Source organism: Euwallacea similis, chromosome 17, assembly GCF_039881205.1.
Source record: "Euwallacea similis isolate ESF13 chromosome 17, ESF131.1, whole genome shotgun sequence".
Taxonomy (NCBI): domain Eukaryota; kingdom Metazoa; phylum Arthropoda; class Insecta; order Coleoptera; family Curculionidae; genus Euwallacea; species Euwallacea similis.
Window position 1 is genome coordinate 3808681 of NC_089625.1, and position 22874 is coordinate 3831554.

Genomic DNA, 22874 nt, shown 5'->3' on the forward strand with positions numbered 1-22874 from the left:
TTTGTGCATGTTTAGAAGTCGATCCAGATTTTTGTCCGGAATGTGCCGGTGCGCTAATTAAATGCAGCAATGAACTTACACGTTAAAACAAAATGCATTTATGGGCAACTTGGCCTGACGGTATGCGGAAAAATATTTTTTGAGCTGCAAAATTTTTACCTAAAAGGCACGGGAACTCTGCTAATAAATTGATCGAGAAACGCCCAGATTAATAATTGAGATGGCGCGGCGCGGGGATTGCTGCTGACCGCTCCTAGATGGCGCGCAGAGCGGAACGGAGGTTTCAATATCTTACAACTGCTCGATGCCAAAGAGTAAATATATACCAAGCAGGTCTGGGACTTGTTAAATTTCCTCGATAAAATGTAACGTGAAAAAAATCTTTCGCCCAATCTTATCGCATTCCTTGCTTAGACGCGTGAAAAAATCATGTCACTAGGCCCTCACTCCAAATGAACCGTAGCAAGGCGAAGTGGGATTGAAAGAGGGCGATTTAGAAAAGGGGGCGTTTTACTTGAATGAAGGTACCGAAACTGAAAACCGGCACTGTTCGCACCTACTTGAGATCATAATTACATTGTAAAACCTCATTTGTCCCATGTCAACTTAAATGAATAATTCTCATGTGAAGACATAAACGTGCCTCGGCACTTCGCTTTGAAAGGTTTATTTTTAAAATTCCTAAAACTGTTCCGGTGAAAAATCTTGGCCCCACATTATATTTTCGAACAGAGCGTTAACATATTTGCGCCGTGACATGGTAATCTAGCAAAGATATTTCTGATTTTCCTAAACGGCCAAGAAATAAAAATAGCGGCATTTCTCATATTTTCCCAAACATCCTGTTTGCTTGACTCAATACTCACCATTTGTTGAAGCATTGGCGCATCTATGAGAGTCTCGGCATCCTGGAACAAAAAGAATTGTTTCAAACCTCTGCTTTGCAACCACCAATCAAATATACAGGAATGTAAACAGGTTCAATAGTTTCCAGGGTATTTGTTTCAATTTAACTGAAACTAGGGCTTATAGCTACACAATAATTTAAGGGATGTTTTCTGAGAAAATATATTTTCGTTGTTGCTTCCAGAATGGAGGAATTTAGAGCCAGCCACGCTCTAACTTATTAAACGAAAACAAACACACCTCACTCACGTCAGTTGCGAGAAAAGATATATGTATATTCCTATTGTTGTTATTAGGTGTATTGAAATAAGAGGTAAATATTTTGATATTTTGGTTTAAGGAATCGTGTCGCTAATGATTAAAAGTACGGCAACGTTATCAAACTAACGCATCTAAGGTAATTTAAAAAAATAGCTGTTCTGAAGCTAAACCAACATTTGAACCATCGGACTTCGCGACTTTCTCAGCGAACTCGATCTTCGTTTCAAAAATTCGATTGACTATAAATTGACCGAAAGCTAAATTAATCGTTGAACTTTACTTGGAGTTTAATTAAATATTCAACTCGGCCTTAATCGGATTGTGCAGTGACCGCATTTTTTTTACTTTGGCCCGTCAAAACTGACCGGTCAAAAGCTCATTCCAAAAATGAACGAATTTTATCCGGAACTAAGACGAAAGAGTTAAATTCCCTTCAACTAACTCCTTTTACATTTCACTTGTTGTCATTAAACTCTGCTTTCATAAATCAACAAAGAAATGTGAAACTCAAGCGAATGAGGTTGAAATTTCGCTTTAAAGTTTAGGGGCGCTCCCGAAATTGCTGTAAAATCCAAATTGGTTGTCAAAATCGAGGAAAATTCTCAAAGTACATAAATTAAAACTTGTTTTACCATTTAGGCTCGCGTTTTTAATTCAAATTATGGTCCCTATTATTTATCTAAATTTATCGAATGACTGTAATCCAAATTCGTTCTTAAATTACGGAAACTTTTCTGGAATTTGTTGAATCGAAAATAGGCGCTCAAAATCAAGAGAAATTTTTCCACTTCAAATTTATAACCAAGTTTTGAAGTATTTCTGAATTTCCTGAAATATGTTTCTTAAATTCCTACTCCCCGATCAGTGCTAAAAATAGGGGAAAGTTACTTAACTTTTTTTTCCATTAGAAGGGAAATCTTACTACGTTAATTTATCGGTTTTCATCGAGATTTTCATGAATTAATTTCTTCAAAACTTTTTATAAACACAATTTTGTCAAACCAGTTTTAGAAGGCTTCGAAGTCTGAATAAATGCACAGGTAAAAAGGACAGACACGTTCTTTGCAAATTCCATAAAAATTGCAATTTTTAATTATCCATGCTAACACACTTACATTTTTTAAGGCAACATTTTGTACTTCCTCTCTGTCTGATCGGCCCTAGAATTCAATAAACAACGTTGAGCAACACCCCGTATATGTGATTTATTTCTGCATTGCTCCAAGAATATATATGTGTAAATCTCCGATAATTTTACGTTCACCACACAGCGACTTTTAAATTTAAAACTAAAAATTTCCTTCACCATTCTGTCAAAATAATTTACTCTCATCGCTTTGCTGCGTAATATTTTTCCTTATTTCCTTTTTACTTCATCTCACTTAATTTCCGTCACCATCAACTGCATGGGAATTTATTACAGAATCCCATCTAGCAGAGTTGCAATGCAAAAATTGATCGGATTTAACTTGGCTGCATTTATAAAGCGTGAAGCAGTAAATTGCGCGAAACTATGTTCGCATAACAATTCCTTTTAATGATAAAGAATTTTAATTTGTATGGCAGTTTTGCTGAAGATATTCGAGAAATTCCAATTCCCTTGCAACGAGCGAACATCAGCACATAAATCCCCATTATTTTAAATGCCATTAAGTGCGCTAAAATGTTATAAACGAGGAAGCAGCAGCAATCTCGTCTGAGGTTTTTGGAGAAAAAACAACAGAGATTATTGTTTTTTTAAATTACTTCTTTGGAATAAAAAGTTGCACAAATTCCGATATGCAAATCGAGACAGAAGAGGACTGATGCAAAGCTCTTCTCGGATCAATTTCACCTGATTAACCGATTGGAAACGCTGCAGTGGTCTTTTGTCATGCTTGAAAAGTCTCGTTAAAACCGACACAAAAATAGGAAAAAGTTGCACAAAACCTTGGATGCACAAGTAGCGAAAATGATTCAAACGACGATTTCAAGCTTAAAGGACGCTGTGGTCGGTTTTTAGCTTCGGGAGGTTCGAAAACCCCGTGACTTCCCACGTATTTCTCAATTAAAAAAAGAATTAGCTGCAAAGAGAAATACATTTAATGATATTGTTAGCATGAAAAAACAGTCGTCATGCTGCAAAAGTCATTCTGTTCCAGAGAGTTTTTTCTATTGCGACCTGATTTCCTGATTTAAGGCAAAAAATAAAATCAACGTTTCTACCTACACCACTGCTTATTATTAGAGATGTCGGGTAGTAGAAATGTGCGGTGTTATCGATTTTTGCATTAGGATAGACGATCACGCTCTAGTATATCAGTTTAGCTATTAAACATGTTTAAATTCAGAAAGCACAACTGATGAAAAATAGCTGCTATAATTGTTAAATCAACAGCGTGAGCAGAAAATTCGATTAACCGGGTGTGATTTTCCACGTTAACGCCCTAAAACCATCCGTGGCAACAAAAATGAGACGAAACAAAAATGAGTTCTTATAGTACTCCACATTATTTGCCTTTAAAACGAAATTTATTAATATTCATTAGCCGACATGAAAAGTTTCGAAGAAATATTAAAAAAAGCGACCTCTAAACGCACTTTTCGTTTGCTACGTGGTCGACTCGGAAGTTTCCTGGCGAAAAACGCCGCAGGAGAGCGAACAAAAAAGAGGGGCGGTTTAATTTTAATGTAGTCCCTTTTTTGTGATATGTCCTTTGTTACAATCGATAAATAAAATATTACCATGGGTACAAAGGTATGTAAATCTCTATAAGGAAGGTCCACGGGTAAGCATAATTTAACGCCGAAGTGGAAACGCTTTTTCCAGACATTTTTCCGGAAGCGTTCAATATTGATGGTCTAAGAATATTTGATTTTACAGTAGAGAAATGATATCCCGAATCACCTTGGATTTTTCAGTTACACCGTGTATATTTCATAACACAAAAAGCCTCCAAGTATTTCTCGTGGTACACAGCGAACCCTAATGTGTTCTTACGTTTTTTTATTTGAATATGTATACACGGTTATTCACGCAACCTGGTCATTAAAAATTTACAAGGATCTAAAAGTGATAAGAATTTGAAAATTTGGAGTTAAGTTAATTTCGATGTGTACTATTTTTTAAAAATATTTTCAACTTCCCGCCACTTCCGGTTTAACCGGAAATAGCCGTCAAATAGCTTATTTTAAATGAGACCCCCAGTGCATTATTTCAATATGATATTCTATACTTGGCTCTTACCGTTTTTGAGATATTTGACCTTGAATTAAAAACGTGCCTCCGTAATGACCAATTTTAAAATTGCATATCTCCGCAGTTCTCAAAGGCATAATCTTCATGTTTTGCAAAATACATAGTCTTAAGTTTACACTTTTGCGATTTATATGTCTTAGTATTATACAGGGTGTTCAAAATTCAGCTCCTAACATTCACACTTTTGAACTTGCAGAAATCTGTTTTTTTCAATGGGGCACCTTACAACTTCAAGCAGTATCAAGTAGAGAATGTAATTCTCTATCGAACTGTATCAGGGTTACCTATACCTGTTCCAAACCACTTTCGAAATAATTAAATTTTATGCGAAACTAATAGCACATATTCTTTCTGGTAAATTTTTACTCTTCGCGTAGGTGGCCATGGAAAAATAAGTGACAATAATTATTATTATTTATTTATTTTTATTTATTTCACTACTTCACATCTCTTCTATAATAAAGGCTATATACGTATGTATAATGTTCTCTTTCATAAGTGGACCTGGACACTTGTCAATCATAATGATTTGTCTTTTATTACTTTCGCCAACATTTCACTGAAACTGTCATTTGCATTAGAAGCGCACTGCAATCAATATAGAGGTTTGTGAACAATCAGCATTTGAGGCCCATTTTGTCGAATTATATTTCACGATTAAATTGATATTTTTCGCCCGTTAATGCGAGGCCGTTAAAAGGAGCTCCCTTAGGCGAGTGCTTATTAACGAGTCATCTGGCATTGGGCACTCGCTTTGCTTGTGTTGATTGGGGGCCACTTGCGGGGAAATGTCTAAACAAACCGCCCCAAATATCTTTTGACTCCGCAGAATATTTGATTTGCGAAAAAACGCTTTCACTTTGATTGGAAAGAGGAAATTTTATTAGATATGTTTTAGAGGGAATTTTCTCACTAAGACACAGATTGTGGTTCAAACCAAATAAAAAGCACAACACAGATAACTTTGGGAAGCTTGAGTAAACTCGTTACTTTTCGGGATTTTTATGAATGTAAGTGGCATTTTAGCAAATCGTTTTAGGGTTCGAATTCGAATTGATAATTTGCGCGAATCTAAAGTTGATGCAACTTACGCCATTTATAAACAGCTCGGAACTTCACCTTACCATAAGCCAGCCTCCCATGTTAATAAACGCTAAAATTTGAACAGTCCTGATAGGATCTTATATAAATTTAATGAATATGAATATTTTAGTCTTAAAAGTTGCTAAACAACGCAACATTATGCCCTATTCGCGGTATGCGTTGTTGAATATTGCATGTTTTTCCTTCCTTTCCCCTCGTATCCATCCTCGTCATGTTGACGATTCCTGAATGAGTTCGTCTCAAAATGTAAATATCAAATTAATTGCCTTGATACGTTCTAAAAGCCCACGCAAACCGGGGCTTTACCTTTTTAGTTTTACTTAGTGTTAGTTTTAGAGATACTCGGTCGCTTCTCTTCGCATGCGAAGGGAAGCTTGAAAAGAAGACCGATCAAGATTTTGTTGTCGAAGTTATCGAGAAAAATATTGACGCTTTTATGGCAAATTCATAATAAGACGTACTGTGAAGGTCGCCACTGTTTATCATAGACAATGCTAGCTTACAGAGTTTTTTACAAATCCTGCCAATTTTAAAACGTTATTACAAAAATCAGGATCGTACAAAAGAGAAAAGGTGATCACAAAATTTTTTAAAAATCACATTTTCCTTACACTCATTTTGAAAGACTCGCGATCTAGAAAGCGCTGAACGCCACTGACTGCTATGAGTATGAAAGCTCATGGAGTTTCCACAGGGTTATTTAAATTCCCTACTCACCATTGGGGTCCCGAAAACCGTAAGAGACACGAAGTCGGTTCAATTGGGGCCAGCGTGTGCATTTTTATACCGAACGAAAATAGAAACCATCATCAACTTTATTTTTGTTTATACGGATTCATCTTTCTTTCACTTTTTGAAAGTCCATGATTTGATGGCTAAAACCCACTCTCACACAGAGTGTGAGTTGAGCACGTGCTTCATTTGTAAAAATTATTTCTAAACAAAAAAACAGAACCGCAAAATGGGAGATTTGAGAAGAAACTCAAAAAATAGAAACTAAACCAAAGAACGCCGCTGTCTAACACAGTCTATGAAAACTCATAAAATATTCTATCAATTTCATTATCTTGAAGATGATTTATGTCATCTGGAGTGATCTGAAGTAAGCGGAGATAGCTCAAGTAACCCGAAATTGAATTCAACATTTTCAGGATTTTGTAGTTTATAGAGTCCCCGATATTCGTCTTGGTCTACTCGACTTAATCGTTGCTTAATTTAGAATTCACAAATTTGAGGCACCTGAGTAATCCGGAATGCACTAAAGTGGTTCGAAGTAAATTGCAGCTCGGTGCGAAACTTGGGGTTGGAATCCTTGCAAAATTCAGAATTTAAAATTTTTGGTCGTATTAGTTACCCGGAGTGTACTGCATTATAGAGGGGGAGGCAGACCATCAACATGGAAGTTTCTGAATTAAATATCGAAAATAGAATTTTGGCATGAGAAGTGCCGGTGCTGCATCAGAAATAGTTGGGAACGATGCAGTGAGGCTTGTTGAAGTGTTAATACGCAGATTTTAAAATTGTGGTGACCTATTACAAAACCAATTCAAAATCGAAACTTAAAATATCTCAAAAGCCTTGGGAGGTCTAGATGAAATACTAAAAAACTATATGGTAAATCTCAGCACGTTGCATCTCAAAAACGAAGGGTTTTCCGATACATGCTTGTACGATATTCTATCGACTGTTTGAGTTTTACTACAAGCTTGTTCCTGCCGGAATTTCTGGATTCTGCAATATTCGAAAATTGTAAGCTCGCTCGATTTTAACCATAACTATGAAAGAACGTTGCCATACCATCGACCAAATTGTGGCCAACAGTTTCCCTTGCCAAACTATATTCTGCTAGTCACATTGAACAAAATACCCCCGATGACGTTTAATCCAAAAATCTCTTGTTCATAAATTGGCATCAATTATGTATGCGCCATTTGGAGTGCTCAATGTATCCGGGTTAAGCCCTACTTGAATAAATTGAACATATCGCCCTCTGACCGCTTAAATGACCAAAATATCGATCCCCGTTAAATGCCTTTATGAAAACTAACAAATTTTACACACTTTGAGAATAAAATTATTACTGTTATTCCTACCATGGACATTCATGTAAGTGGATTGTTAGGGCTGAACTCAGTGGGGGTACCGATTATTCGATATTATTCGAGCTTTGTAGGTTTTCCAGTTTCCCAGTTAAACGGGATGTTAATAACAAAAGTTATAGGGACAATTTAGTCGGATGCCAAACGGGGCTGTTTCGTTAAATTGGAACTATTCCCGACTTTGCAGTTCGGGCTTTATAGATTTTGCCGGGAGAAGCCACTATAAATAATCCCCACAGCTCAGTTTCAAAGGTTTAATGAAATTTATCCTACTGACAGTGTTTACGGTGGTTTCTAGTGGAATTGCTTTCGCACCATTATTCTAATTCGACGAATCAATAGTGGCACCATGCCTTAAAAAATTGTGTAAAGTTCAATGCATCTTCGGCAGGGCCTGATACAAAACCCGCTAAACCAAGTGAAAATAATCGATGGACCACACTGACTTCACTCAGCTTTTCAAATCCACAATCAGTCATTGAAAGCATAGAATTTACAGCCTATTTCCTTAAAACCACACTGAACGAGTTTTGAAATGTACAGAGATCGGGTAAAACAGGGATTTAGCTTTAAAAAAAATTATTAATTCTCAGAATCGATGAGTGGCATAGCCTCAGCTGTTTTTCAAAAACTTAAAATTAGTTCCTGAAAGAGGAGCATTTCGAGTCAATTAAAAAACCCGAAAATTGTATGAAAAAACTGAGTTAATTTTTATATAATAGATTAGAAATTGAGTAGGAATAGAGATCCAACTTAAAAAAATTATGAAACTGTTTGAACCGATGGACGACATTGATTTTGGTAAATTTTTAAAACACATAAACGCACAATAAATCAAATTTGAAAAAATCCTGGAAGCAGAAAACTTCTAACTTGTGCTTTTCCAAAAGCAGTTAACATATTAAATGCATTTTGAGAGGGACAAAAGTCAAATTTAAAAAAAATTTATGAACCAAAATCGATGGAGGACGCTAATTTTTAATACTTAAATTGGCCCTTTCAAAACAGAGAATTTCGAATTTATGTTTTCATAACAGTAGTGTCGCATTAAACGAATTTTGAAAAAGGGAATCGACAGGAAAAAAATTACTCGATTCTCAAGATCAATGGACGACACTGACTTTAGCCCTGAATTTTTTGAATTTTCCCAAATTAGCCCTTGAAAACTAACAATATCGAGCATTTTAAAAGGAGTGAAAAGGAGTTAAAAACTCAAGATTTTTATGATTTTTTATGATTCCAAAATTAGCGTTTGAAAGCTGAAAACTTGTTTTGACTTGTTGAAAAAGTTGGGGTCGTACTGAAAGATGTTTGAAAGGGGCATAAAAGTGTTACTTTTTTGTTAAATTCTGCAGCTTTAGGAGACAAGATATTAGGTCGTAAGTACTGACATGTGTGCCTGCATATAAAGTTTAATAACCTTTACCATTAGCTGGCAAGTACGTTAAAAACAGTGTAAACATAAAGATAGTAAATATCTTAAAGGAAGCACTAACTAGTTTTTCATACGACTTGGGTACTTAAGTTGTCATCTTAAAGACGACGAGGTACCGTTAGGTCGCCTGCTCGGAACGTTCTTTCTTCGGAATTAAAAAATGAATAACCATCGATTTGAGTGCTCAGCGAATGTGGTACTTGTCGAATTACTCGAGCGAGTCCAAGCTGTTATTAAAATGGCCTTTGTTGGTGTTGAGGCCATTGCTAAAAGTACTTTTTCCTTAAAAGCAGGCTCCTTTCATAGATAGAGGATGCACAAAGCGAAGAATTTCATAACGTTCCATCAGTGCCGACGACGTCGGGCTAAGTGTCCATATTTTATCCGCCCTTTAAATTATTTCCCCCAAATATATTTTCAGGCCTGACGTATCACCGGGCAAACAAATCTGATGAAATTCCTTTGGAACCGATGGAATGCCTTTTTGCGGACACGGAGATTCTCTCCTGGAAAAAATATGCTTCAACAATAATAACTATTGTGGCACGGCCTTCAACCCGGGGGTGATAAATTTGAGCTAAACACAGTTTCGAATAATGTATTAAACACGTCAGTTTGTTTCAGCTATGACCGAACAAAGTTTCCAGCAACTCCTGGGGCACTACAATTAACTTCCAAAGTACCTAAAGCCAAATCCTCTGATCTTATTTTACCCATGTTTAGGGCGAACCGTCGTAGATTTATAGTCCCAGGGGAGTTTTCATATATTGTGTCATCGATTAGATAACGCATCTCTCAAAGAGCTGTTTAAGATATTTAAATTTGCGGCTTTTCAATGGGAGGCAAAAAAATTCTCGTCTCGAACAGCAACTTTTTTTTTTATCTTACGGTGACGTATGAAGAATTTTTCCTCAGAGGACAATAATGCGCTCGAGACCTCCTCTTCTATGGCAAAAGTTTTTCGTCTCGAAACTGCTTTGCTCCCGAGTTGTACGGGAATAAAAGCGAAACTTTAACCAATACATTTATTTATTATAAGCAGGCGAAACCTCAAAGAGACGCGAATGTCTAAAAGTTTCCGAGGAGGTGTAACAAAGCGAAACAAATCCATGGACTTTAAGCATATTTTAGCTTGAGGTTAGCAGAGATAGATAGTGGTCCTTTCAAGGGCCTGGTAGCATGAAAAATTGCCTTTTCTAGTTCCGAGAGGCATAAATCGATTGATTCGTCCGCGGTGATGGTTGTCGATTCTTTTTCCCGCTTTGATTGATGCTTTTTTGCTGCTGACCTCCTGGATTATCCTTAAACAAGATGTTGGAAACGAGGACTCTTTTTAGAGAAGTATATTGCTCCAAATTGATCGATATGGGCGATGTTTTGTGATGGACGAAGTAGGCTTCTGGACGCCTTATCCAGTTAATATTTGATTGGATCCATGAAATATTTCCGATATTCTTGCTACTCAAGTTTTAATTGATATCGGGTAAATTACTTATTGCGACTCCTAAGCGCTTATAAACGTTCTTAGAGCGGCTTTCCGTTACGTTTTTTGTTTTACTAAATTTTTTATGCAATGCAGAAATATGCGTTTAGGTGTCTCAAACCACTGGACCTGTCCAATTCCTCCTGAACGCCCTTTCCTGCCTTCCCGAAATAGTCGCGAAGCATTAAGTTTCTTTGGATTTTTTGAAAGTTGCACATTTGAAGAACTTTTGGATTTTTTTTTTACTGTTTGAAAATTGATGAGTTTGGACCGAGAATGGGACCTCTTTCGGCCAGAACGGTTTCAGTCACTGTTTTTGTCTTTTTGGTCCCGATCCAAAACGTGTTTTGGCCAATGGCCACCAGTCAAAATGAATTAATATTCATTGCGATGAATTAACTCATAATTCAAACGTGTCAAAATACTTACCTAACATGTATGAGGCGTAATGTAAAATACGGGACTATTAGACAGGAGACAGCAAGAATTCTTTAAAAGTTATTTCCGTTACAAGGCTGAAAAGTAAAAGTGCCTTGCAGGGTGAGTTAAGTAGATTCTAAGGCGAGTCGGAAGTGAGGGTTGGAAGCATGAAGCTTATTTTTGGACTTCTGGCGCACAACACATTTTTAGGATCGATTTTAGCTGACACTTTATTCGTCTTATATTTTATATCTAATTTCCCAGAACAAGTTTCCAAAAACATTATTACTTCGTAGAGTGAGACATGGGGAAAACAAAATAATACGGATCGGAAAATGGTTTTACCGATCCCTCAGGTTTCCGGTGTTGACCGTCTAAACCTTACTTTCAGGTAGATCCCCATCAAATAGGGCCTACTTTCTGGCCGATCGTAAAAAAGTTAAATATGTTTTAACTTTGAAAATTGGGAGTTTGCAAAGTTAGGTACTTATAGGAATCTGCCGATGGAAATTTGCATTGCTGCATTGTGGCCCTGGAGTTTTAAAACTACTAATTGAAGCAGCTTGGCTTCGAAACATTTTCTAAAGCCGTTTTTTTAACTTTCAATCCTTCCTTGGCAACATCCTGTTGTTCGGAAAGTGAAGGGACTCTATGTTTAGGAAGTCGATGATAAGCCAAGTGTGCGTTTACACGTTAAAACGACTACAAATTCTCGGAATAACGGCGATTGAATTAAAAAACTCACGTAACAAAATAAACAATGCTCAACAATGCGCCGCATATGGAGCACATGCCTCTTGTATTGTTCAACAACTTTTATGTATATGGATAAAGATATTATTCATATTTACTAGTTTACATTAGGCCCTATTAGGAATGTTTACTTTTGGGCTTTCAATGTTGGAGGTTCGCCTACGGAAAGGTAAAGTTTCGGGTTGTTTATAAATAGCGTAAATAGACACAATTTAAGGTCAATAAACAGTTGAAATTCATTTACAGAAATTTGCAATTCAAATACAAAACGCTAAAATGCCAATTGGAGTTATAAAAATTCAGGAAAAGTTATGAGTTTACTCCCGCTTTTGAAAGTTCGTTTTATGTGGTTTGAAATATCAATTCGGAAAATTATTGCTTCTTATTTGAAAAATGATAGTTTGTTTTATCTGCGTAAAAGGTATCATACACAGGACATAAATAAATAGCATCGAATGCGTGCTGTTTATGCCTCGTATGCGGATGGAGCGGCAATTTGCGAAAATTAGTACCCGCACTATAATTAATATTTAGCGATGTAAATGATCATTCGTGTTTGCTTTTGCTTTAAACTCAAACAATAAATAAAGACATTTAATTAAATCCGTGCAGGGGATTTAATCAAACTGACAATTTTTTCCTACGATGATGGAATTGCAATTCAAATAATTAAAACTGCCATTTATTGGCGTGTCTTTTGTCTTCCGGTATTACGTTTTTGTTCTCCACTGAAAAACGAATTAAAAGTCTATAAAGAATTAATACCCGTTCCTGAAATATTCATGAGCTGCTCAACCCTTCTCAAGTTCGTTAAAAAAGCGCCCTCTTAATGAGGTAAATAAAGGCTAAAAGTGTCGCTCTTCTTCGGTAAAGTTTAAGCCCCGGGCAGAATTATTGGTTTTTAATTTAATAAGTTTTTTTCCCATGTAAATGGTCGTCGGACAATGAAACGGGGCCAATAATGGACAGGGCAAATATTCACTTTCAGACGTATTTATGCACCGAAACCGAAAATTGGGAAACAAAAATATCGACACAGCGTTGTGTTGACAGGTCTCTGTGTCAAAAAACAAACAAGCAAACCGCATCAGGGCAAAAACCGTCGACTGGCATTTCGATTTAAAAATAATTTATTCGACTGGAAAGATCAAATCGAATTAAAATTACCGTTCCCCACGTTATTAACTTAAAAACTGAAACGATTACGAGACGACGAAAACCGCAAGGTGCCAGTCTACAGAGGGTGCGAGAAAATAATTAAATTTCGAAAGCCCCGAAGAAGTATTGAAATCGTTTTTATCGTCGGATTCCCAAAAGTGTCTTTCGCCTAAAATCATAACATCGGAAAACCATACTAAGCGCGGCACCAAGAATAACCTACGCTATGACCCTTTTAATTAAAGGGTCGGCTCTATTGACCTTTCCTTTCGTTTTCCTGTTTTCCAAGGAAAGCCCGGCCTTTATGAGCGAGAAATTTTCCTTTTGTGAGTCTCCGTCGACCCGATATATTACTTGTTTGCTTGAAAATGCCGACATGCAATAAGCATTAATCAAAGCAAAACGCGGAGGGACATATCTATAAATCACAGACATTACTGCTCTCCTCCCCTGCTCATGAGTGAAAAACTAATGTGCGGGCTTTCGTTTGATGCCCAAACAAGTAGCTAATTTCCACAGCTGCATTAAAAATTCCATCCCTCTGGCCATAAAAAGAACGTCCCCCGAAAACTCAGGCTCAGGGAAATTTAATTTTTCCCGTGTCAGCAGTTTTTCTTGGCAAAGTATTTTTTAATCTGGCCAAACACACATAAAACTTTAATTTCGAAGTTGCGCCTCTCTCTATTTAGCAGTGTACAAGTTTCCCTAATTAAAATCAGGTTAGGTAAACTTTGAATGGGTATTAATCAACGCTAAGAGCAAAACACGCCGAAATGTATCTATAAATCAAAAACAGCGCAACAGAAGGCCTAAACAAAAGGGTTAAATCCGGAGGGCCAAACGTGGTGCCCTGGGGCTTTGAAAGAGGGAAAACAATAATTGATCGCATGCGTGTCGCACATTTTCCACCGGTCTTGAGCGCTATTTAATGACTAAGGATTTTCAGTTTAATCTATATACCCCCAGTTCATTGAGGATTAAGGGTGGAAGGTTCCTTTATAGCGAGTTTTATACCTTCGAATCGCCTCTTGTTTTCAGCATTTAACGCTACATTTCAAAGTTTTTGCTTAATGATTATGCTATAAAATCTGGCTTAGTTGGACCGGAACAGCATCATCATTCGTACTCCAATTTTCACATTCTATTTGCCCAGGTCCTTTGTCTCTTAATACAACTCTCCCTTTCTCTCTTTCTCTCTCTCTCTCTCTTCCTCCCCCTCTCCCCCCCTCTCTCTATCTCTCTTTCCCTCCCTCTCTCTCTCTCTTCCTCTGTCTCTTAATTCAACAATATATGAATGGATTCATGACTAATAGCAAATTCCATTTGCAATAACTCAGTCCGGAGCTCGTGTATTGTTGCAATACATTCACACTCAGTAAAAACGCATGAGAATACATTATTTTTCCACTAAACCTGCGAATGGAATTCGCCATACAAAAATGAGGATTCGCAGATTTTTTATGTCACTTCATCACCGAATACCTATTTCATTGTTTGTCAAAATTTACACTCTGTGCAATAGTATAACCAATTAATGGACTAAAAAGTCATACATTCTAAAATTCGGACAAAAATTATTATTCTGTGGATTGAGTTTTAGATTCAAAAAATCGACCAAATTGGACACTAAAAATTTCAATTTCATGCGTACAATTTTTAGGGTAAAAATTTAAAAATTCTGAATTCATGAAAAATATTGCGCGTGTTTCCAATTCGTGGATAAAAGACAAAAATTCCTAACTCGAGGTAAAAATTGAAATTCCGATGTTTGAGTTAGTGGCCAAAAATTCCCAATATTCATAACTAAAAATTCATTTTTTGTAATTTCAATTGTGTCAACCCAGAAGCCACAAACAAATAATGTTCGAGGTACAAATTTAAATTTTGTGTCTTCTTATATAAGAAGTATACTGGAAACTTTGAGAATTTAAAACTCGGAAAGTTTTTCTTCCAAATCAGCAGCAGACATCAGAGTTGAGATTCATTGCAATTTCTTTATTTCTGCTTAAACGCAAAAATTCCAAATTCTTACAAAATATCATTATAATATGGTTGAACTTTGAGATCTCAGTCTATATTGAATTCTAAATGGAAATTCAAGGCCTTTTCGGAAACCATAATCCAGATCGGATTGATCCCTATCAGCTGATTTTCAGCAAATCGGACGCTCTCCGAAGATATCCAGTCAACTTGATTGGTTGACAATCATCTGATAGGGATCAATCCAATCCAAATCCGATCGTTTGCCAAAAGGCCTCTAATATGTAAAAAGTTTAGTGCCTACAATGAATAAGAAATCAAATTCTGACCTACTTTGGAAGGACATTGGATTTTTCGATATTATTTTATTAATTGCTTTAACTTTGCGTGCAGCACTTTATTTAATTTTGGAATGGACATTCATGGAGAAAGGCGTTGCTAAAGATTCACAGGCAAAGAATAATACATTAAAAATATTTCCATTCACACCTAGAAACTCATCTATTTTCTTATACGACCGTACGTTGATGCCTATAGATTTTAGTCGCAAAGTTTCAATTTAAAGTTAAACCCTTCGAGAGTTAAATATTTCCAACTATAGCTTACAGTTTCGCAGAAAACTATTAAAGAATCTTTTAAGAGCGGAATTTCCTCACTGCGATTGGGAAACTATAACTGGCAGAATGGGTCTAACAGTGCAACGAAATTAAAGGAATTTTTACACATACAGAGTGCTCCAAAAATATGAAAAATGTTGGAACCTTGTTCGGAACATTATGAAAGGAAAATTCTTTCCAATGTTCGAGCCTCAAAATAATTTTTGGACGTTCACTAGAAATGGTAAAAATGCGGGGTAAGTGAAGGAAAATGTGAATGCAGGAGAGCTTTCTGCTTTTAACTCTTTGTAGTTCAGTTATAATATCCTTTTTAGGGTTCAAGAACGTGATAAATTTGGCTAATAATAATAATTTAAAAACTTGCTGGATCACGAAGTACATAATTCAAGCGTATATGACTCGCACCGTTTTGAAGGACTGCCACTTACTTCCTTTGTTCGCTCCGACTAAAGAAAACCGAGAGGGATTTAGTTAATATCTTATAAGATTGCCTCATACTTTCCTTGAAATTATCCTGTACGTATAGCCGACTCTGGTCTTAACCAGTGGGCCTAAAAGAACACGGGGTCATGCGTATCAAAGCTGCACAGATATGCACAAATAAAATGTTTGTCAATTTATAACAGAGATTGAAATGAAAGCAATATGATATGATATATGTGTGCGTATAATGATATGATATAATGATAGTATGTCATAGAAAAATTAAATGGCCCGACAGTTACGAATCCATACGACTATTTTATTATTTGATTATTAAATGAATGACATGTGGAGCAATGAAGGAAAAAAAACTGCACACAGCTTTAACCATTAAAATCATCTCGTAAGCGATATATGTGATAAATATGTATGTAACTACCGCAATTTTCATGGGATTTCGGCCCTACCTAAACACGAAAGACATAAAAACTGGACAACGCTGACAATTTCACATTCTGGCTTATACGCGCTCAGGCCTTCACCCTTAATTGGTAAAGGTTCTCATAAAATTAGGCTTAATAGCAGTTTTAGGAACAAAAACGGAACGCTTTCTGATCTATAGATTAGAGGGCAACGCCGGGAGTAATTTCAGACAAGTTGTGTTGTGTTACGACGGGATGTAATTAGAGTATAATTGTTTCCCGGCGGTTTTTGGGACCTTTGGTATTTAGGTTTCATTTCGTAGAAATACAGTGGAAACCGGGTTTGGAAATTGGGATAGTTCGTGTTGGGTTTGATTGAATGCAAACACATTGGTATATAGAAAAAACTAGTTGTAGAATTCCCTTTGGTGGTTCCCCAAGGATCGATTTAAATCGACTCAAGCCTATTGCACACATATTATCCACTTCGTACGTCCCACGGCAACTTCGGAACGCCATTTACGTCGAAAAATATGCAAAAATTCCGGCCTAAACACCATAAAAAATTAAGTGGCCGTAACTTAAGATAAAGTGCTGTTTACAGATCTTCGGATTTCGTCACGTGGGCGGAACAGTTAAATTGTACAGGTTTGTCTCGTACTACTTACAATACAATGTTTATAAACCGTGATGTTAACTTTGTATTGGGTACTAGCTTACGTCCAGAAATCTTATAAAGTCCCTTGACCCAACCTCAATTTCATTTAAGCAACACGAATTTCAGGTTTCTCTTAATGTGTAAGGAAGTTATTTGGGTGTCTATACAGAGGCAGAAATATCTAGCATCTGCGAAAGTTTGCACGACAAACCCACACAACATCTGCTGCATAGCAAATGGTACTGAAATTGAAAGAATGAAAAATGGTCTTTACTTCGAAGCTTTACGACATCAGGAAAGTCTAATTTCATGCTGAATAACAACTAAAATTATCATAGAAATCTACTAATTTGTGTTTTATAAAGAATTTAAATCTTTCTGTTTTTTTTTCTCCTCAGTCTTCTTTGACTACGTTCTCAGTTCTCGGAGATATCTAAACCTTCTTGAACTTGCCGCGAGGCCCGGCTTTTAGTGACAAGTTTTATAGGGCTAAGATAAACAGATCTGAGGTTTAACTGCCAATGCGAACTGAATATTCTTTAGTCCAGCTTAAATTAACTTACAATTTTAACTGGAGCTTTTATACTAATTTGTGCCTTCTCTAAGCTATTAAAATTCTGAACATATCTGTAAAATGTGAGATAATTTCATTGCCCTAGAAGCTGCTTAAATTTTATTCTCAAAGAGGAATTAAATTCCGTTAAATCTCTTAATTGAAGATCTGAAAACAGGTGTGACTAAACGTGAATTTTCAAGTTGGTCGTGAGTTTATAATCTACCGAAATTCGGAAACATATCGATAAAATCGTAGATAATTGTCCGGAACCAAAATCTCCTTGCCCTCTAAGAAGAATCTATTAAATCTTATTGGTTTGGTTCTGAGCCACGTTTTATATTGAAGATCTGCATTCAGGTGTGACTCCGAATGTATTTTATACGTAATTGTGCCCTCTTCAAGCTCTTCTGTGAAAATGATAAAATACATTGATAGAAAATTGCGTAATTTTCGTTCTTACTTTCCTCTCTTGGAAGTATAAAATCGTCATTAGTGTTCTCAAAAGTTGAAGATTGTTAGGGGCATCTATAAGACGCAAGCAATTTCAGATTTACATTTCTGGCCTCAATTATTCCTACCGTTTCGATAGAAAACAGAATCTGTAAATGTTTCAAGGGATAATCTGTTTCCTCTTTCTTCTTGAAGACACATTTTCAGTGGCTCCATTTAGAAAATAAAAATCGGTACATTCCGACCCAACAATACAACCGTTGGGAATACAGACCTAAAAATAAATTTCAAACTGCTTTACAAACTGAAAAAAAGGACAAACATGCAGTTTAACATATGGTTAAAGTGATAGCCGATGATAAATGGAGCTAGAGCACCAGCTGAGGCCTCGCCTAGTGATGGATATGGAATAGCTTTTAAATATGCGGATTATTTATAGAGTGAGTATAATGCATTTTAAATTTCATTGCGATTTTGTGACACTTTTCAAATGTATGCGTAAACAATCAGCTAAAATTGCTGCCACTCCTTCGTTCAATAGATTTGCCAATGTAAAAGTGACGCTTTTTTTTTGGTGCTTATACGAAATTAGAAAATTTCATTAATCTAATGGAGGTGGAAGGGCCACTAACTCGTATATATGACTCTATGTAATTAAGTATTACATTATGAATGGGATAAATATAGGTGGCCAAGTTCCGTCATGGAAAAAATTAATAAGCCTAATATTTCAGCTTAAATTTACACTCTCATGGCTTGTATGTGAGGATTAACAATTTTTTAATTGTGTTTTGTTAGGAATTAACGAAATATGTGGGGAAGTTATAACTAGCGAGCTTTTGAATTAGGAAATGTGAAAGTTGGGGCTAAACTAACCTGAACGTTGTTAATTTGCCTCTACAACACTCTTCCAATTCGGGAAAGTTTTCAATTCCCGTGGTGGGTGAGTGTCGCTTTAATAACGTACAAAACGTATTCCCTTTTGGCACAGTAATAAACCCTATCCAGCCGGTACGTAACCCAATATTATTCTAACGAAATAAGCAGGAATGCACGGCAGGAACAAAAGAAAAATGCCTACAGTTTCCTCCGGAATTCTCCGACTTATTAAATTTAATATCAGTCAGTGGTCCTGTCTGAGTTTCCATTTTCCATGAGAATATGGAAATTTTGCGACTTAACAGGTTCGGGCTTCAGGGAGGTTAGCTGCATTGTTTCAAGCCCGGTTTTAAGTTTTCGAGAGGGGATGTTTTGTTTTGTTAATGTAGTGCCGGGATGGGACAAGTGCACGAGTAGTTTCGGGTTGATTAGGAAACAGTTTCAGGACCATTCAAACCAGGCCGTCATTGCTCCAGAAAAGCCTAAAGCGTCTTTGATCTCGCTTGATTTTCGATTTCATTAATCAGAAACAGATGAAAAAAGGTTGTAATTGAAGAAAATTAGCTGGAGGTAATAAGCTTACAAGATCAGATTAGGCGTCATAGGAAGACAGATAAAAAGAGCTTTAAGCACTTTGATGAGGAGAGATTGAAATTGAATTACAATGACGAAGATTACTTCAGGTAATAAAATATCTCCATTGAAGTCCTTGCTGCAGGATAGTTTATAATGCAATAATTAGGTCCATCAAGGTGAAACACGTTCGGGTTGGTCCTAGTTACTTATCACATAAGGTTGATGAAATAATTCTGTTCCGGTCACCTTTGGTTACTCAGGTGACTAAAAAGCTTTCGGTAAGGTCGTTTCGGGTTAAATAATTAAGATGAATAAGGAAAATTGCCTCAGGTCGCTGCAAGTTACAAAAGCAGAAATGTAATAAACAATGAAAATATCAGTTTTGGCTTCGGGCCAAAACAAATAGTTTTTTAGCAAAGATTTTTGTAGCCCTCAAGTTTTCAATTAGGGACTATATATCTGCTTTATTGATTGGCCAGAAGTTTCTGAAGAAGTATAAGTTAGCACATCACAGAAGCGCAACCACTTTTCCTCGGGGTATCTCGAAGGGTCCCCAGGAGGTTTCTTGAGGTATCCCAAATTTCTTTTAAAACATTCTAATTAAATTAAAGGTATAATGTAGTAAGTAAGTAAAAATGCGAAGTGAGTTTCCAAAATGCTCTTGAGTATTTTATATCTGTAACTGGCTGGAGTGATGGGTACAAGTCATTGCAACACCACAGCTTCCAAGGGGACAATAATAGCCAATAACAAGATAAAAAAATTAGATGGCTACAATACGCTCTTCTATAAATGGCGCCATGAATTTTCGATTGATCTTAGATGAACCTTTGAAATACCCTATAAACTTGAAATAAGAAGCTTTAAGACTATAGCCAAGGGGAAATTGAAGGGAGAATCCGGAGGGGAATCTAGAAAGAAAACCGAAATAAAATATTTAGGCGGAGTTGTTGAATCATGGCTTAAGCTTGGTTCACCTAAACCCGACCCTCGTAAATTTTGACGTCCATAAGAAATGAATTGCAGTCACTCAACAGTAATCTAACAAAACAAATTTCTTGTGTGTATTCGTAATATATGAGGGTCAGCTTTAGCACAACCCAGATTAAGCCATGATTCAACAACTCGGCCTTACACCACCCTGCCACTCAATTCAATCAAATATCCTTTTATTGAGATAGAATAAATATCGATCATCGCATTAATTTCAATATTAGATTAAAAAGAGTATTTTTGCCGGACTGTAATGAATATGATAGGAAAGAGAGGGATAATGGGGCACTTTAAAAACGATTAGTATAAAATAGATATCAGTACCCAAAATGTGTACCTGCTAAGCTATCTACATTAAAATATCACTTTATCAAATATACCAATTTTCAACACGAAATTTCACTTTATGGGCAGGACTTACTATTAACCATTCTTCATCCACCCAGAAAATCAATTTCGTTTTTGTACCTTTTTCTTCCTCAATTTAATTTTTTTAATCGTGTGTACACAACTAGAATTTGAGAGAAAAAACCTAGAAAAACAAAGGGCACGTCCGCAGGAATAGTAGAGTGACTTCCGTTCAGCGTTTTCCATGCCTATCTCTTGTAGGAGGTTTTTTCTGATTCATGCCAATTTTGGTCGATTTACCGTCACCAAAATGCGGATTCTGATATATTAAAGCTCCGATTCAGACTTTGGTAAAATTCGATTTCTCGGGGGATAGTGTTCCCATCGCTTTTCATTGTATAGAAAGTAGTTGATATCTCGGAGACATTAACAGGCGAGCCGGACAGGAACGTCCGCTATGTTTGGACGGAAAGGGGGAAAATTCGGGTTTTTAGTTTGCTAAAGTGCATACATTAAATTCAATAATGTTCAAGAGAGGATAAACTACGGTGAGAAATAGTTAATTAAATATGGCACAGAAGCCAGTACTTTGAAGTTCCTAGCGGGAAAAAAAGTCAAAATATCAGATAATGAAATTTAAGAATTGATAGGGGAAGACATTCACATTTTACTTTTAAAGTATGAAAGTAAACCAAGGTGGGGTAAATTCCTTCGCGTAATCCTGCTCAGCAAAAGGCTGTTTTCTGACGTTGTCATGTCCTGAAAAATTGCTAAATGACTTTTTCAGCGAGCCCCGTGTTTTGTGTTCTAAAGGATTTTTAACAAAACGACGAACATCAATCAATAAAACCTACATGTAAGAGCGTACCTCAGAGAAGCGTAAGTTCCACCTGTGAGACAAGTTCCCTTCATATTCCAAAATATTTCCTCAATTTATCCGCAGAATAACGTCAGGTATCTTGAATTAATTTTGGTCTTCCTGCCTTATTGATTGTAATAACAGGATGTTTAAAGGTGACGAGGGATGATAGCTGCGGAAACACCGGAACCGCGCTTGAAAAAACATCAAATCACTCACCCTCATTAATTCCCACTGGAAAAACCAATAATCCTTGCAACCTCAGATCCACCACACTATTACAAACGAAAATCCACCCTTATTTATTGTGACATATATATATAGTGCTAAACAGTGATCACTGAAACGCCACTAATCCTGAAATCCCGGCCTTACCGCAGCAACGGCACAAACAACCGAGAAGTGGTACCTGGAACGGTACCGTTTTCGGCGATCGCGAAATTTTCGGACGCGCTCCTGAAAAAAGGCGTCCCTGACAAGACCTTTCCACCAGTTCGGCTCGACGTCGACTGAAACGAGTGCTGAAATCGCTGAATGCGCTTCATGCGACCGACAGCGACCGACTGAAGTCTCGATCCCCGGTTTCAGGGACGAAAGTGAGACGGCGAGATGCGGAAAACGCCACGAAACAGAGACGGAGGTAGCAGAAACAACAGTCTTGTCCGGAGGATCAAGTAGCGCCATGCAGTATTAGCGACTCTACGAAGACGTTTTCGGATTAATTACTGTAATCAGTGTTACTGAGATTTTTTTTTTTTTAGGGGGCACAAAAATGTCCTCCCAAGGTTTAGACAAGTAGGAGAATGCCGTTTCGGGTTTAGGAGTTCCCCGGGGGTTCCAGAAGGACGAGAAAATACGTTCTAAGTCGTTTTCTGTTTTTTGTTGCTTGGGCGCAACAGAGAAGTGCTCAGCAAACCCCTCGGCCTAAATTTTTCAGCGATATTGCACTTTTTATGTTCGGTATTGGCAGCATCTTGCAGCATCTCAAACGTCAGTTTACATTGAAGCTTCGAAACGAGCGGTCGAATTTATGACAGAGCCGGATTTAGTGGGTTTATTTCACCTACGATCACAGAAACTCGGACGTTTTGGAGGGACAATTTGGCACGGCGCAATCGCGGAAATCTAATAAAAAAATTCGTACCGAACCATTTAAATGTTTAGTTGGTAGAAACACAAAATGAATTTTATGGAATCATAATTAGATAATAATAAATGAAAGTCTATTTCTGTATTAAAATAAATGGGTTTAGCTT

General features: G+C 36.8%; 1 protein-coding gene across 1 annotated transcript in view; it reads right to left on the reverse strand.

Annotated features, from left to right (window-relative positions):
• The window catches only part of rst (roughest), a 116856-nt gene extending 94687 nt beyond the window's left edge, over positions 1-22169 (reverse strand). The window contains exons 1-2 of the mRNA XM_066398449.1: positions 21838-22169; positions 867-908 (exon numbers count right to left, since the gene is read on the reverse strand). The gene's annotated coding sequence lies outside the window, so the exon portion shown is untranslated. The remainder of the gene's footprint in view (positions 1-866; positions 909-21837) is intronic.
• Positions 22170-22874: the final 705 nt, after the last annotated feature.